This window comes from Bubalus bubalis, chromosome 14 (genome assembly GCF_019923935.1).
Source record: "Bubalus bubalis isolate 160015118507 breed Murrah chromosome 14, NDDB_SH_1, whole genome shotgun sequence".
NCBI lineage: Eukaryota > Metazoa > Chordata > Mammalia > Artiodactyla > Bovidae > Bubalus > Bubalus bubalis.
This window is the reverse complement of record NC_059170.1, coordinates 77,373,626-77,386,832: the sequence shown is the minus strand read 5'-3', so window position 1 is coordinate 77,386,832 and position 13,207 is coordinate 77,373,626. Positions and strand designations below refer to the sequence as shown.

The window sequence follows — 13,207 nt, the reverse complement described above, 5'->3', positions numbered from 1 at the left end:
CTTCTGGGCTTATATCTGGATAAAACCACAATTCAAAAAGATACATGCACCCCAATATTCATTGCAGCACTGTTTACAGTAGCCAAGACATGGAAGCAGCCTAAATGTCCTAAGTGGATAAAAATGTGGTACATATACACAATGGATATGACTCATCCATGGAAAGAATGAGATAATGCCATTTGCAGCAACGTGGACAGACGAGACTATCCAGTAAGTGAAGTAAGCCAGACAGAGACAAGTGTCATATGGTATCACTTGTATGCGAAATCTAAAAAAAAAAAATGATACAAATGAATGTATTTACAAAACAGAAGCAGACTCACAGACTTAGAAAACAAACTTATGGTTACCAAAGGGGGAAGGGGGAAAGGGTTAAATTATAGTTTATATTTAACTATAATATTTTTTATATTTAACTATATTATTATAATAATAATAAATATATTAAATATATTTAACTATATATAACTATAAGAAGTTATAATTAACATATAATCAACAAGGATCTAATGTGTAGTACAGGGAACTCTACTTAACATCCTGTAATAACCTAAATGAGAAAAGAATCTGAAAAAATAATAGATATGTGTATATGTAAACCTGAACTGTACACTTTGCTGTACACTTGAAACTAAATAACACTGTAAATCAACTATACTTCAATATAAAATAAAAATTAAAAACTAAAGGTCTTATTTAACAAACATGATACAGCACCTAGAAAGGTGACACTATTTATGTTTTTGTATATTTTACACCCACACATGGTGTGTATATATATATATATATATATATAAAACATACATTTGAAAGTACAGTACATGCACACTCAAATACAAAAAGTGAAATTAAACTCCCTTATGTTTCTCTGTGTGTTAAATATGAAATTAGAAAAACTATCTCTCCACTAAGAAATTTCCCCCTGGCAATGCTGCTCAGGGTAGAAAGATGTTATTTTAAATTCTTCTCTCATTAAAAGAAAAAAGAGTTAGCTTCTTCAGAGCTTGTGTGTATTTATACCAGAGCTTAACTGGCATTTTCATCGTGGTGTTTATGAATCGTAATATAGTTTCACTGCAGTTTCTGACACGCTCATTAATTTGTTCCCAGCAGCTGTTCATTACCAGCATCACAAGCAAAACCCATGGTCTCCACGGGCATTGAGGGGTCCACCAGAAATGAAGCAAGCAGGGCTCCAGAGCATCTGAGAGCTGAGCCTCTGACATCACCTCCCACAGCAGGCTGGAGGCAGCGGCCGCGAAGAGAGGCACCAGAGCCTTCCAGGGGCCTCGACGCCCTCTGAGTTTCGAGCTGACACGGAGCGGTGATGTCTCGAAAAGGACGGGACTGTGCTGTCTCAGTGATGTGCCTCCTCTGAGCAGCCTGCTCAGGATGGGTTACCGCGACAGTTTCAGACTTTCCCCTGCCAAGACGACTTGGGGACCTTTCCTGTCTTCACACCGTGATGGCGCTTCCTGTGCTGACTTCTGTCAGTGGGGAGTTTTGCGCTCTGAGCCGGACTCTGCCAAAATCTCTGGAACGTGTCAGCCAACCAATGCCACAAGAGACAGAGCCTCATTGAAGTTTGCTCTCAGAAAGTCCTGTTTTTGAAGGAACTCAGTGTTTAAACAAGCTGGCTTGAAAAATAACAAAAAATGAACCATTGACCATTAACCATTAACCATTGTTAATTCTTTGTGGTTGTCAGTAGTCCCCTGGACCCCTAGATGAGGCCACACAGCACCAGACAAAGTCTTAGATGACCAGAATTTCACCTTGACCAGAGGAGTGTGGGCTCTGGGCATCTCAGGAGATACTTCTGAGCTTCATTTTACTGTTTATGGAGCTGTTTCCATCTACTCCACACACCAGTAAGCTCATTGGGAAGCGTGGATGAGGCAGAACAAGGAGAATGATTTTTCAGGTTCACATGAGACCATGCATGTGAGGGACACAGATCAGAGGAGCTCAAGTTAGAACCCTGTTACATTGGCTAAACCACTTAACCCTTGACCTTGAGATGTTTCATCTACAGAATCAACAAGTTTCAGGATTAACAGAAGACCACACGGGTCCTTCTGAATAGCAAAAGAGTTATTTGAATGTGGTCCACTCTTGTTCAATTCTAAAATGAGATATTAATATGAACGTGTTTGGTGATTAGCTTAGAGCAAAGCTGGAGGGCGGGGCCTGGTGCCAGGTGCGGACACCAGGAGGCCCGCCTTCTCCAGAGCTCACTGGGAGTCTAGAGCGCAAACTCTCCATCACCTTCTCATTGAGGAGACTCCACAATACAGACCAGGAGATTAGAAAGAATAGTGAAGGGAGCTCTTTCAGGGGTTCATCCCAAACAGGGGGGTCACCTTGAACTCCTCTCTCTTGCCTCACATCTGGGCTGTCTGCAAACTTGGTCAGCTCTATCTTCAGAAGATGCCAGCTGTTCACTGCCTCCACAGCTTCTATCCCAGGGTAAGGTGCCATCATGTCCCCTGCACCTCTGAAGAGCATTTGAGTCAGCTTCTTGCTTCCACCTTTGCTTTTTCCTGTCCATCTTCTTCGCAGCAGCCAGACCCATCATTGTCAAAATGTTAAAAGGGACATCATCAGCCTCCTGCTCAAAAACCCAGAGTTGTTTCAGGCAGAGTAAAATCCAAAATCCTCATCACAGCCAGAGGGACCTTGATGACCTGGTCCCAGGCCGCCCCCATGAAAACATCTCCTTCACTTCCTACCACCCCAACTCCCTCTGCTCCAGGGGCATTGGCTATTTCACTCTTCCTGGAAATACATGCACACATATGATCCTGCCTTTCTAATCAGAAAGAACAAATCTGACTCCATATTGGATCTCTTTCTTTTGTTTAAACTTTGTATTCCATAGCTTGTGTTACAAGAACATTGCCTGTAGCTTGAAATACACAGGATAGCCCATTCTCAAGACTCTGACCTTTAAAGGTATAACAGTTTTCCATTCATACAGAGATATAAAGTTGCAGAATAGAGAATAACGTTTCTCTTATTGGGGTTTACAGGAATATTGTGACTCAACCTACCTCTGTGGACAGCTACAAGAATGAAAGAGCCCAAGACCAAGACGTTTATAGCAACCAACCACACCCTCTCCCCTTTTAGTATAAAAGAAACCTGAACTCTAACACTGGTAAGATGGTTCTTTGGGACGTCAGTTCACTATCTCCTTGGTCTTCAGGCTTTCTGGATAAAGGCACTATTTGTTACCCCCAAGAACTCATGTCTTGATTTACTGGCCTGTAGTGTGACAAGCATGATGAACCTGGGCTCAGTAACACCTTGGAGCAGTTTGTCTGTTTCCTCTACTAGAAACACTCTTTTCTGGGAAGCCCCAAGAGTCCATGTTCTCCCTTAGAGTCTTACTGAAATGTCAGCATTACAGAGAAGTGCAGCCCTAATTATAATAGCGTGAGTACACACATGTACACATACGCATGCCTACATGCAGGCAATGTATGTTTACCCTCCACTCCTTACCTTCTTTAGTTTTCTTCATACACTTACTGTCACCTTCTATATATCATTCGTTTATTTTTCTATTGTCTGTTCCCCACCTCCTTGCCCAATCAGAATATAAACTTCCTACGAGCATAGTCCTGATCTACTTGATTCATTATTCTATCCCCCTTGTCCAGAATACTGTATGATACATATCAGGTGTTTAATAAATTCCTATTGTAGAAATGACAGCATGAAAGAATTATTTCAGATACTAGAAGTCATAAAAGTCATGAAAATGTTTTTTAAAAAGTGACTAATTTACTATAACGGTGCAGAAAGTAGACATGACTTTAGCCAGCAGGTCCCAGGGTACAGACAGCCACATTAACCTTGACGTCACAAGAACAACCCTATGTTGTGTAGCTAAATCTTCCACTGTCAGGTAAAGAGGCAACCATGACCCCCCGCCCCCGCCATTAGAAAGAACCACCCCTTAAAATCATTAGGAAACAACCAGGCTAAATTTATATGCAGCCTACGTTCTTCTCCATGCTAGAGTTGATATGCTTTTCTGGACACTTTCCCTGAGATTTCACCTTCTGCTTCCTCAACTATGTCTCAGGCAGCAATTTCATGCCACACAGAATACAAATCTAACAGGTGAATTTCCATCCTGGGGACAGTTCTCTTACAACTGATGTGGAAGAAAACGTAAACAAAGCTACAGTAAAGTCTTCCTTTTGAGGCTGAGAACAGTCAGCAGAGAAAGCAAGAGAGAATTGTAACCAAAAAAAAAAAAAAAAGCTATTTGGGACATGGGAAAATAAATAAACATCCCTAACTCATTTCTTTAAAAGTTACATAATGTTCAATAGAATGTATGTATCATAATGTATTCAGTCTTTACATTGTTGATGCATTTTTTCAGCTTACTTTTCATTCTCTTCCTCTGCAAAGCTGCAGTAAACAATTTGCTGCTGCTGCTGCTGCATAATATCATTATTTTCTTGTGCTTTTATTTCTGTAGGGAAGAGTCCCTGAAGTGGGATTTCTTGGGCAAAGGGTATCAATACTTCTGTTTTTTAATTTTCGTCAGTATTTCCAGTTTCCCCAAATGTGGTAGCAATTTACTCTCCCGCCAGAAATGTATCAGAGTCTCCTCTTTTGCCTCCCTGTAAAATCTTATGAGATTGCCAATGTGATGACTGAAAAAAAAAAAGGCTATTTCAATTTTTTGTTTTTGTTGTTCTTTTTTTTTATTTTTAAACTTTACAATATTGTATTAGTTTTGCCAAATATCGAAATGAATCCGCCACAGGTATACATGTGTTCCCCGTCCTTAACCTTCCTCCCTCCTCCCTCCCCATTCCATCCCTCTGGGTCGTCCCTGTGCACCAGCCCCAGGCATCCAGTATCGTGCATCAAACCTGAACTGGCGACTCGTTTCATATATGATATTATACATGTTTCAGTGCCATACTCCCAAATCTTCCCACCCTCTCCCTCTCCCACAGAGTCCATAAGACTGTTCTATACATCAGTGTCTCTTTTGCTGTCTCGTACACAGGATTATTGTTACCATCTTTCTAAATTCCATATATATGCATTAGTATACTGTATTGGTGTTTTTCTTTCTGGCTTACTTCACTCTGTATAATAGGCTCCAGTTTCATCCACCTCATTAGAACTGATTCAAATGTATTCTTTTTAATGGCTGAGTAATACTCCATTGTGTATAATTGCATTTTTCCTGCATGTGTTTGAGCATCTTTTTCTAAATTTTCTGACTTTTTGCAGATCTTCTCTGAAATGTCCTATTTACTGGAATGATTAATCTTTCATTTTAATTTTATCAATTGAAAGAGTTATTTGAACAGTTGAGACTGTACTCTTTTTTTTTTTTTTAATTAATTTTATTTTATTTTTAAACTTTACATAACTGTATTAGATTTGCCAAATATCAAAATGAATCCGCCACAGGTTTACATGTGTTCCCCATCCTGAACCCTCCTCCCTCCTCCCTCCACATTCCATCCCTCTGGGTCGTCCCAGTGCACCAGCCCCAAGCATCCAGTATCGTGCATCGAACCTGGACTGGCAACTCATTTCATACATGATATTTTACTCTTTTCTTGGAATTTGTTGTAATTATGTTAATAATATATAGAGAGTTTGATTTTTACTTTACCAGTGTCATGTTTATCATACTCTTTTAAAAATATTTATATAGTTAAATGTCTTTATTTTATGATGGCTTCTGAGATTCCTGCCTTGTTTGAGAGTGCTCCAGCATCCCAGAGTTGTAAAAATATTCTCCTACAATTTGTTCCAATACCATCATATTTTTATTTATGTCCATAATGCATGTGGAATTTACATCATGTGTAGAGTCAGGAAGGGATGTCACATGTTTTTCCACATAGGTAGCAATTATTACAGTAGGATATAGTCAAAAACTATCCCAAATTAAAACACAATCTTGATCACATGATAAACTTCCAACTATACCTAGATGCAATTTCTGGGTTTTTTCTCAGGTGCACTGATGTAAACAGCTTCCCTGAAAGCCATTACGATCACCTGAAATAAGATGTGTTTTGCTGACAGAATTGGTCAGATATGGTCCACATACTTTGTCAAATTTTCAGGCAGAAGTTCTCTTACTTTAGCTGAAGTTTTCCACTAATTCAAGCCCCTTGATGAGACATCCACTGGACCCTTACATGCACCAAACACACTCCTAAATAATTTTTATAGATTTCTTCTTTTACTCCTTATATTAACCTTATAAGACAATTATTACCTTAAAGCCCATCTTGCATATTTAAAAAACTGAAAACTAGAAACTTTAGTTGTTCAGACTTACAAAGATGATTAATATTGGGGCTGAGACTTGGAGCTTACAGTGGTATTCCAGAGTCTGTGCTCATAACAGTGGGACTCTACCAACCATGTACTTTTGCTGTTGTATCTTTTTTACTTTTTCTAAAAATTAGAGTATAATTGCTTTACAATGTTGTGTTAGTTTCTGCTGTCCAACAGTGTGAATCAGCTATATGCGTACATATAGTCCTGCCCTCTTGAACCTCCTCACCCCACACCCATCTCACCCTTCTTAGGTCATCACAGCGCTGAGCTAACTGTGCTGTACAGCAGCTGCCCACTAGCTATCTATTTTACATAGGGCTGCTGCTGCTGCTGCTAAGTCACTTCAGTCGTGTCCAACTCTGTGCGACCCCATAGACAGCATCCCTGGGATTCTCCAGGCAAGAACACTGGAGTGGGTTGCCATTTCCTTCTCCAATGCATGAAAGTGAAAAGTGAAAGTGAAGTCGCTCAGTCGTGTCCGACTCTTGGCGACCCCAGGGACTGCAGCCCACCAAGCTCCTCCATCCACTGGACTCTCCAGGCAAAGTACTGGAGTAGGGTGCCATTGCCTTCTCCGTATTACATAGGGCAGTATACCTTAAACGTTCCACTTATCATAATACAGAAGGTACACAGTGAATACCTGTTTGACTGGGTGGAGCTGAATTCTTCTTCCATAGCCTCTTAGAATAAATTTGGCTCCATCAACTATGGTTAATGAAGGCCCAAATGGCCTCTGTTTCCTTCATGAGCCTGCAAAACATTCCATCAGAAAACAAAGTGTGAGTGGAATATAGATAAAAGAATAAGTGTTGAAGACCTCATGATTGGACTAGACCTTTAGTTTTTTCATGCTACAGTCTTCTAGCATTTGGAAATAAGGACTTGAAATGAGTTTGCTTCTTGAAAACCCTGACAATTTCAAAACAAGGTAATTTCAGGAGCTGCAAAGGAACAGCCCTAATGAGTTCTGCTAGAGACTCTTCTCACCGGGAAATGATTGAAGACAAGGAGATAACCTCTCATTAATTCCTTGTTAACTATTTTAATCAGGATTACATCACTGTCTCTCTCCCAGCACAGACAGTTGCCAGCAGGTTTTGGTGATCCAATCCATTAAGCTGACAACGTGGAAAGGTCTGCACAGAAAGAGGTCACGTTTATGCCCCCAACCGCATCACAGGGGCCATATTTGATGAAAACGTGACCCCCCCACCCCCACCCCCGCCCCATTCCTCAGAGCGGCAATTTCTATTTCCAGTTTATTGCCACACATTCCTCAAAAGCCGGACACAAATGACTTCTTTCGATGAGTTCTCACATGACTGCCCTGTGGCTTGGAGCAAGAGAGCCGTGCCGGGAGTCCTGGCAGGCAGACGCCAGCAGCTCCTATCTAGGGATCCAGACCATTCCCCGCCGGGCAGAGCCTGCCCCAACCCGCAGGGCTGACAAGGTGACAAGAGTATCCAGTCTCCTCAGGTTCACCCCTCTGGGACAGAGACTAGTCCACATCCACCGCCCAGGGCTTTAAGAAACCTGCTGCGCTTGTGTGAGGGGCGGGGGGCATTCTGCAGCCGTGAAAACCACCAAGAGAGAATAGAGCCTCGGGGGCTTGGGATTCCCCTGTGGTCAACACTGCGGCTCTCACTCAACTCGAGTCACTGCCCTGAGGAGACACACCCCTTCCCGATTTTTAGTGCATGTCGGGTGAACAAGGCACCATACTCCTGCTTCAGGCTGCCACACACGACTGAGGACCAAGCAACCGACCGCTGTGGGGACCGGCTCAGGGACGTGTGCACGTGGCCCAGTCACAGCCAATGAGCTCCACCTGAAGGGCTTCCGGGCGGCCACGTGGTGTGGTAACGCCCACCCTCCCCTTGGCTCGCACACCCGCCGCCGGCAGGGAACAGCTGCGGAGTCCGCATCTCCAATCAGCTGCCTGCTATTGTATGTGGACTTGGCTTGTTAATCTCACCTGTCTGGACCCCGGTTTCTTTATTTCTAGTGTAGAAATAATCTAAGTGCGGGTCTCACATGAAAAATGTAAACATTAAAGTTACTGTGTGTAAAGTAATAAAATGTTAAGTAGCAAATTAAAAGCTGATTGAAGTATTGTCCCCCCCCCCCCCACCGCCCCGCCCCAGGGGCTTCTAGGAAAGAAATTCTCATCCTTTTCCATGGGATTTGAAGCCAGGAAAATGTAAGGTCTAGAAGTGCCATGTCAACTTCAGGAAGCAACTGTCTGAAAATAAAGCCTATGTGGAGTTTCCTAATTTAAGAGAACTTAAGAGAGGAGAGCGGAGAAGGCAATGGCAACCCAATCCAGTACTTTTGCCTGGAAAATCCCATGGATGGAGGAGCCTGGTAGCCTGTAGTCCATGGGGTCACTAAGAGTCAGACATGACTAAGCAACTTCACTTTCACTTTTCACTTTCATGCATTGGAGAAGGAAATGGCAACCCACTCCAGTGTTCTTGCCTGGAGAATCCTAGGGACGGAGGAGCCTGGTGGGCTGCTGTCTATGGGGTCGCACAGAGTCGGACACAACTGAAGTGACTTAGCAGCAGCAGCAGCAGCAAGAGAGGAGAGAGTGAAAACTGGTCCTGCTGATGTCATTTGAGGCTCAGATCAAGCTGTGCCTAAAGCCAGCCCTTTTCCATGGCATTCTCTTTCTCTCAAGCAGGTTTGATTTGGTTTTTCAGGAAATTTTACCCTAACTCTTACTTGCTTTTCTCTCTGAGGTGCAGCTGTGACTAATTCTGGCTTTGTGTAGCCTAGGAAAAAAAAAGCTGGAGGTGTCCTTCACGCTTATATAGAACTACAGTGCTTGAAAGCTGATTCAGGAGGGAGTAGACTTTTGAGTATACCCAGAGTTGCCTGGATCTCCATTCCTTCAAGTTGGAAGAAATATTTCACAGCGTCTAAAATTTCTACATGAATTGGCAGGTGGGCAGAGTACATACTGATGAGATTAAAAGAAGTAACCTACAAGGAACAGCAAAGCCCTGAGCCTAGATGTCACCTAGAGGGGCATAATTGTGGACAGTAATCATATGCAAAAAGAACATAGACACTCAGATGGTCTCAGAGGCTGGGAAGAAGAAGAGGTTGCCAAGTCACCTTTGGATGGATTCAAGGATCATGGAACCAGGAAGACACGTGTGGATTCGTATACATTGCTTTTGAGTTGTGGTGCTGGAAAGGACTCTTGAGTGTCCCTTGGATTGCAAGGAGATCAAAACAGTCAGTCATAAAGAAAATCAACCCTGAATATTCACTGGAAGAACTTTTGCTGAAGCTGAAGCTCCGATACTTTAACCAGCTGATGCAAAGAGCTGACTCGTTGGAAAAGACCCTGATGTTGGGAAAGAGTGAAAGCAAAAGGAGAAAAGGGTGACAGAGGTTACGATGGTTAGATAGCATCACTGACTCAATGGACATGAATTTGAGCAAATCAGGGAGATAGCAGAGGACAGAGGAGCCTGCCATGCTGCAGTCCTTGGAGTCACAGAAAGTCTGACATGACTTAGTGACTGAACAACAACATGCATTAATCTGCTCGGATACCCAGAGCTGTGCTAGAATCCCAACATCAGCCTGCAGAAATCTATCTTGTCCTTCTTTACCTTTCTGAACTATAAGTGGTTCTATTTTCAGACCCAAATTCACTTTAAAAGTATCATTTTTAATTTCTTTATTCATGTGGTTGCTTTGACCAACAATATACACACATGAACATACACACACACACACACACACACACATACACACACACACACACACACACACACATCCCACTCCTCTCTGATTTCTAAATATTTTAAGAAATATTTCACCTTATTCAAATCTCAAATAACTTCAGCCTATAGCATTCTGCTTTCCATGAAATTTCCTTTCCATGAAATTCCATCCATTAAATTAATATTTCTCCAGAAACATGTGTGTGCTAGGTCCTGTTTCTGCAGACACTGGGAAAACAGCAGCAAAAGTACGAGGTCTTGCCCAGCGGAGTGATGGTGGTGCTTAGGGATTTCCTCCATCCTCTGCAACAGAGAGCCCAGATTGCAGCACTAGTCAGTTTTCATGGTGTACAGACATCTACTATGGCCAGTTTCAAACTCCTGACATAAGTTGCTGAAAGATGGGTAGTAGTATACTGTCATGTAATATTTCAACTCTAAAGACACAATAAATACAAATAACATCTAGAGCATGAATAAAAATGTTAAAAAGCAAGTAGAAAGTGATAAGGACTAAGCATTTATTACCTTTGTTTTCAATGTAATTCATTTAATCATGAGTTAATATACTTTAATTTCAATAATGGCTGTATTTCAAAGCCAGCTCTCAAAATTCCTGGAAATTTAACAGGTGGCTCTCATGAGCCCGTACAAGCTGGATACAGCATACCACTGTCCCTTCTCTATTGGTACATGTCTTCTAGAAGATACTTAAAATAAACAGGCAAACAAAATGCTAAATAATTAAAACAACATATAAAATATAGGTATTAAAATATATGATGGTATATCTGAATCTAATATAATGTTATGTGTCATTATGTGTGTTGCTGTGTTTGCTCAGTCATGTTCGACTCTTTGAGGCCTCATGAACTGTAGCCCTGCAGGCTCTTCTATCCATGGGATTCTCCAGGCAAGAATACTGGAGTGCCCTCCTCCAGGGGATCTTCCCAACCAAGGGATCAAACCCAGGTCTCCCACATTGCAGGCGAATTCTTTACCATCTGATCCATCAGGGGACTCTGGTGTATGTCATTATATATAAGTTTAAAATAATTAATAAATAAATTATTCTCTCAGCATATTAAAAAGGAGAGACATCACTTTGCCAACAAAGTTCCCTGTAATCAAAGCTATGGTTTTTCTAGTAGTCATGTACAGATGTGAGAGTTGGTCCATAAAGAAGGCTGAGAACCAAAGAACTGATGCTTTCAAACTGTGGTCCTGGAGAAGACTCTTAAAAGTCTCTTGGATCTCCCTGTAAGGAGATCCAACCAATCAATACAATCCTAAAGGAAATCAACCCTGAATATTCACTGGAAGGACTGATGCTGAAGCTGAAACTCCAATACTTTGGCCACCTGATGCAAAGGACTGACTCATTGGAAAAGACCCTGATGCTGGGAAAGATGGAAGGCAGGAGGAGAAGGGGACAACAGAGGATGAGATGGTTGGATGACATCACTGACTTGATGGACATGGGTTTGAGTAAACTCCAGAAGTCAGTGAAGGACAGGGAAGCCTAGCATGCTGCAGTCCATGGGGTCACAAAGAGTCGGATACAACTTAGCAACTAAACAACAGCAACAACAAAATATATCTAATGACAATAAGTATTGTGTTGGCCAATAAGTTTGTTTGGGTTTTTCCGTAAGACATAATGAAAAATGAACCTTTTGGCCAATCCAATATTTTGGGGAAAAAAATCAGGATAAGGAGATATTGAGCATCAGGAAAATGGGAGTTTATTTTAGGTAGAGTGAACAAGAAACACTTGTCAGAAGAGTGGCAAACCTTTTCTCAAATCAGTAAAGGAGTGAAAACTAAAGAGAAAATCCAGAAAAAGTGCATTCCCAGTGGAGAGAACAGTGTGTGCAAAGGCCTCGAGGGAGAGGTAAGTTTTGTGTATTCAGAAATAGCAAAGCTATTATGACTAGAAAGGAGTACACATGTGAAGGATACTAAGAGAGGAGGTTGAAGAGACAGTCTTGTAAACTATGGGGAGGAATTGCCCTTTCAATCTGAATAGGCCGAGAATCCATTGGAAGGATGTCCAGTGGGAGTAACTATCCTAGTAACCATGTTATTCAGTTCAGTCGTGTCCCAACTTTTTGCGACACCATGGACTACAGCACGCCAGGCCTCCCTGTCCATCACCACTTGCTCAAACTCATGTCCATCGAGTTGGTGATGCCATCCAGCCATCTCATCTTCTGTCGTCCCCTTTTCCTCCTGCCCTCAATCTTTCCCAGCATCAGGGTCTTTTCAAATAAGTCAGCTCTTCTCATCTGGTGGCCAAAGTATTGGAGTTTCAGCTTCAGGATCAGTCCTTCCAATGAATATTCAGGACTGATTTCCTTTAGGATGGACTGGTTGGATCTCCTTGCAGTCCAAGGGACTCTCAAGAGTCTTCTCCAACACCACAGTTCAAAAGCATCAATTCTTTGGTGCTCAGCTTTCTTTATGGTCCAACTCCCATATCCATATATGACTACTGGAAAAACCATAGCTTTGACCAGACGGACCTTTGTCGGCAAAGTGATGTCTCTGCTTTTTAATATGCTGTGTAGGTTGTTCATAGCTTTTCTTCCGAGGAGCAAACATCCTTTAATTTCATGGCTGCAGTCACCATCCACAGTGATTTTGGAGCCCCACACATGTCTTTAACTGTTTCCATTGTTTTGCCATTTATTTGCCATGAAGTGATCGGACCAGATGCCATGATATCAGTTTTTTTAATGTTGAGTTTTAAGCCAAATTTTTCACTCTCCTCTTTCACTTTCATCAAAAGGCTCTTTAGATCTTCTTTGCTTTCTGCCATAATGGTGGTGTCTATCTGAGGTTATTGATATTTCTCCCAGCAATCTTTGTTCCAGCTTGTGCTTCATCCAGCCCAGCATTTCACATGATGTACTCTACATATAAGTTAAATAAACAGGGTGACAATATGTTAAAAAAAAAAAAGCAAAGACAAATAGGTAAAATTATTTTAATTATACTTAACCCAGTGTTCCCAAAATATTCTTATTTCAGCATTATTATAAAGTTGGGTCTTGACAAATATTAACTGGTTTTTGAAAGAGAAATAGATCTTCAGCTACTTTATAAATGATACCCTCTTT

At 41.6% G+C, this 13,207-nt stretch overlaps 1 long non-coding RNA gene across 2 annotated transcripts in view; it reads right to left on the bottom strand.

Moving 5' to 3' along the window:
* Window positions 1-8,409, bottom strand: part of LOC112578875 — a 28,471-nt gene extending 20,062 nt beyond the window's left edge. Inside the window, exons 1-2 of one of the 2 annotated variants that reach the window (XR_006544242.2) lie at window positions 7,333-8,409; window positions 6,986-7,095 (exon numbers count right to left, since the gene is read on the bottom strand). This is a non-coding gene — a long non-coding RNA (uncharacterized LOC112578875). The remainder of the gene's footprint in view (window positions 1-6,985; window positions 7,096-7,332) is intronic. The other variant, XR_003103332.3, reaches the window with a different exon arrangement.
* Window positions 8,410-13,207: the final 4,798 nt, after the last annotated feature.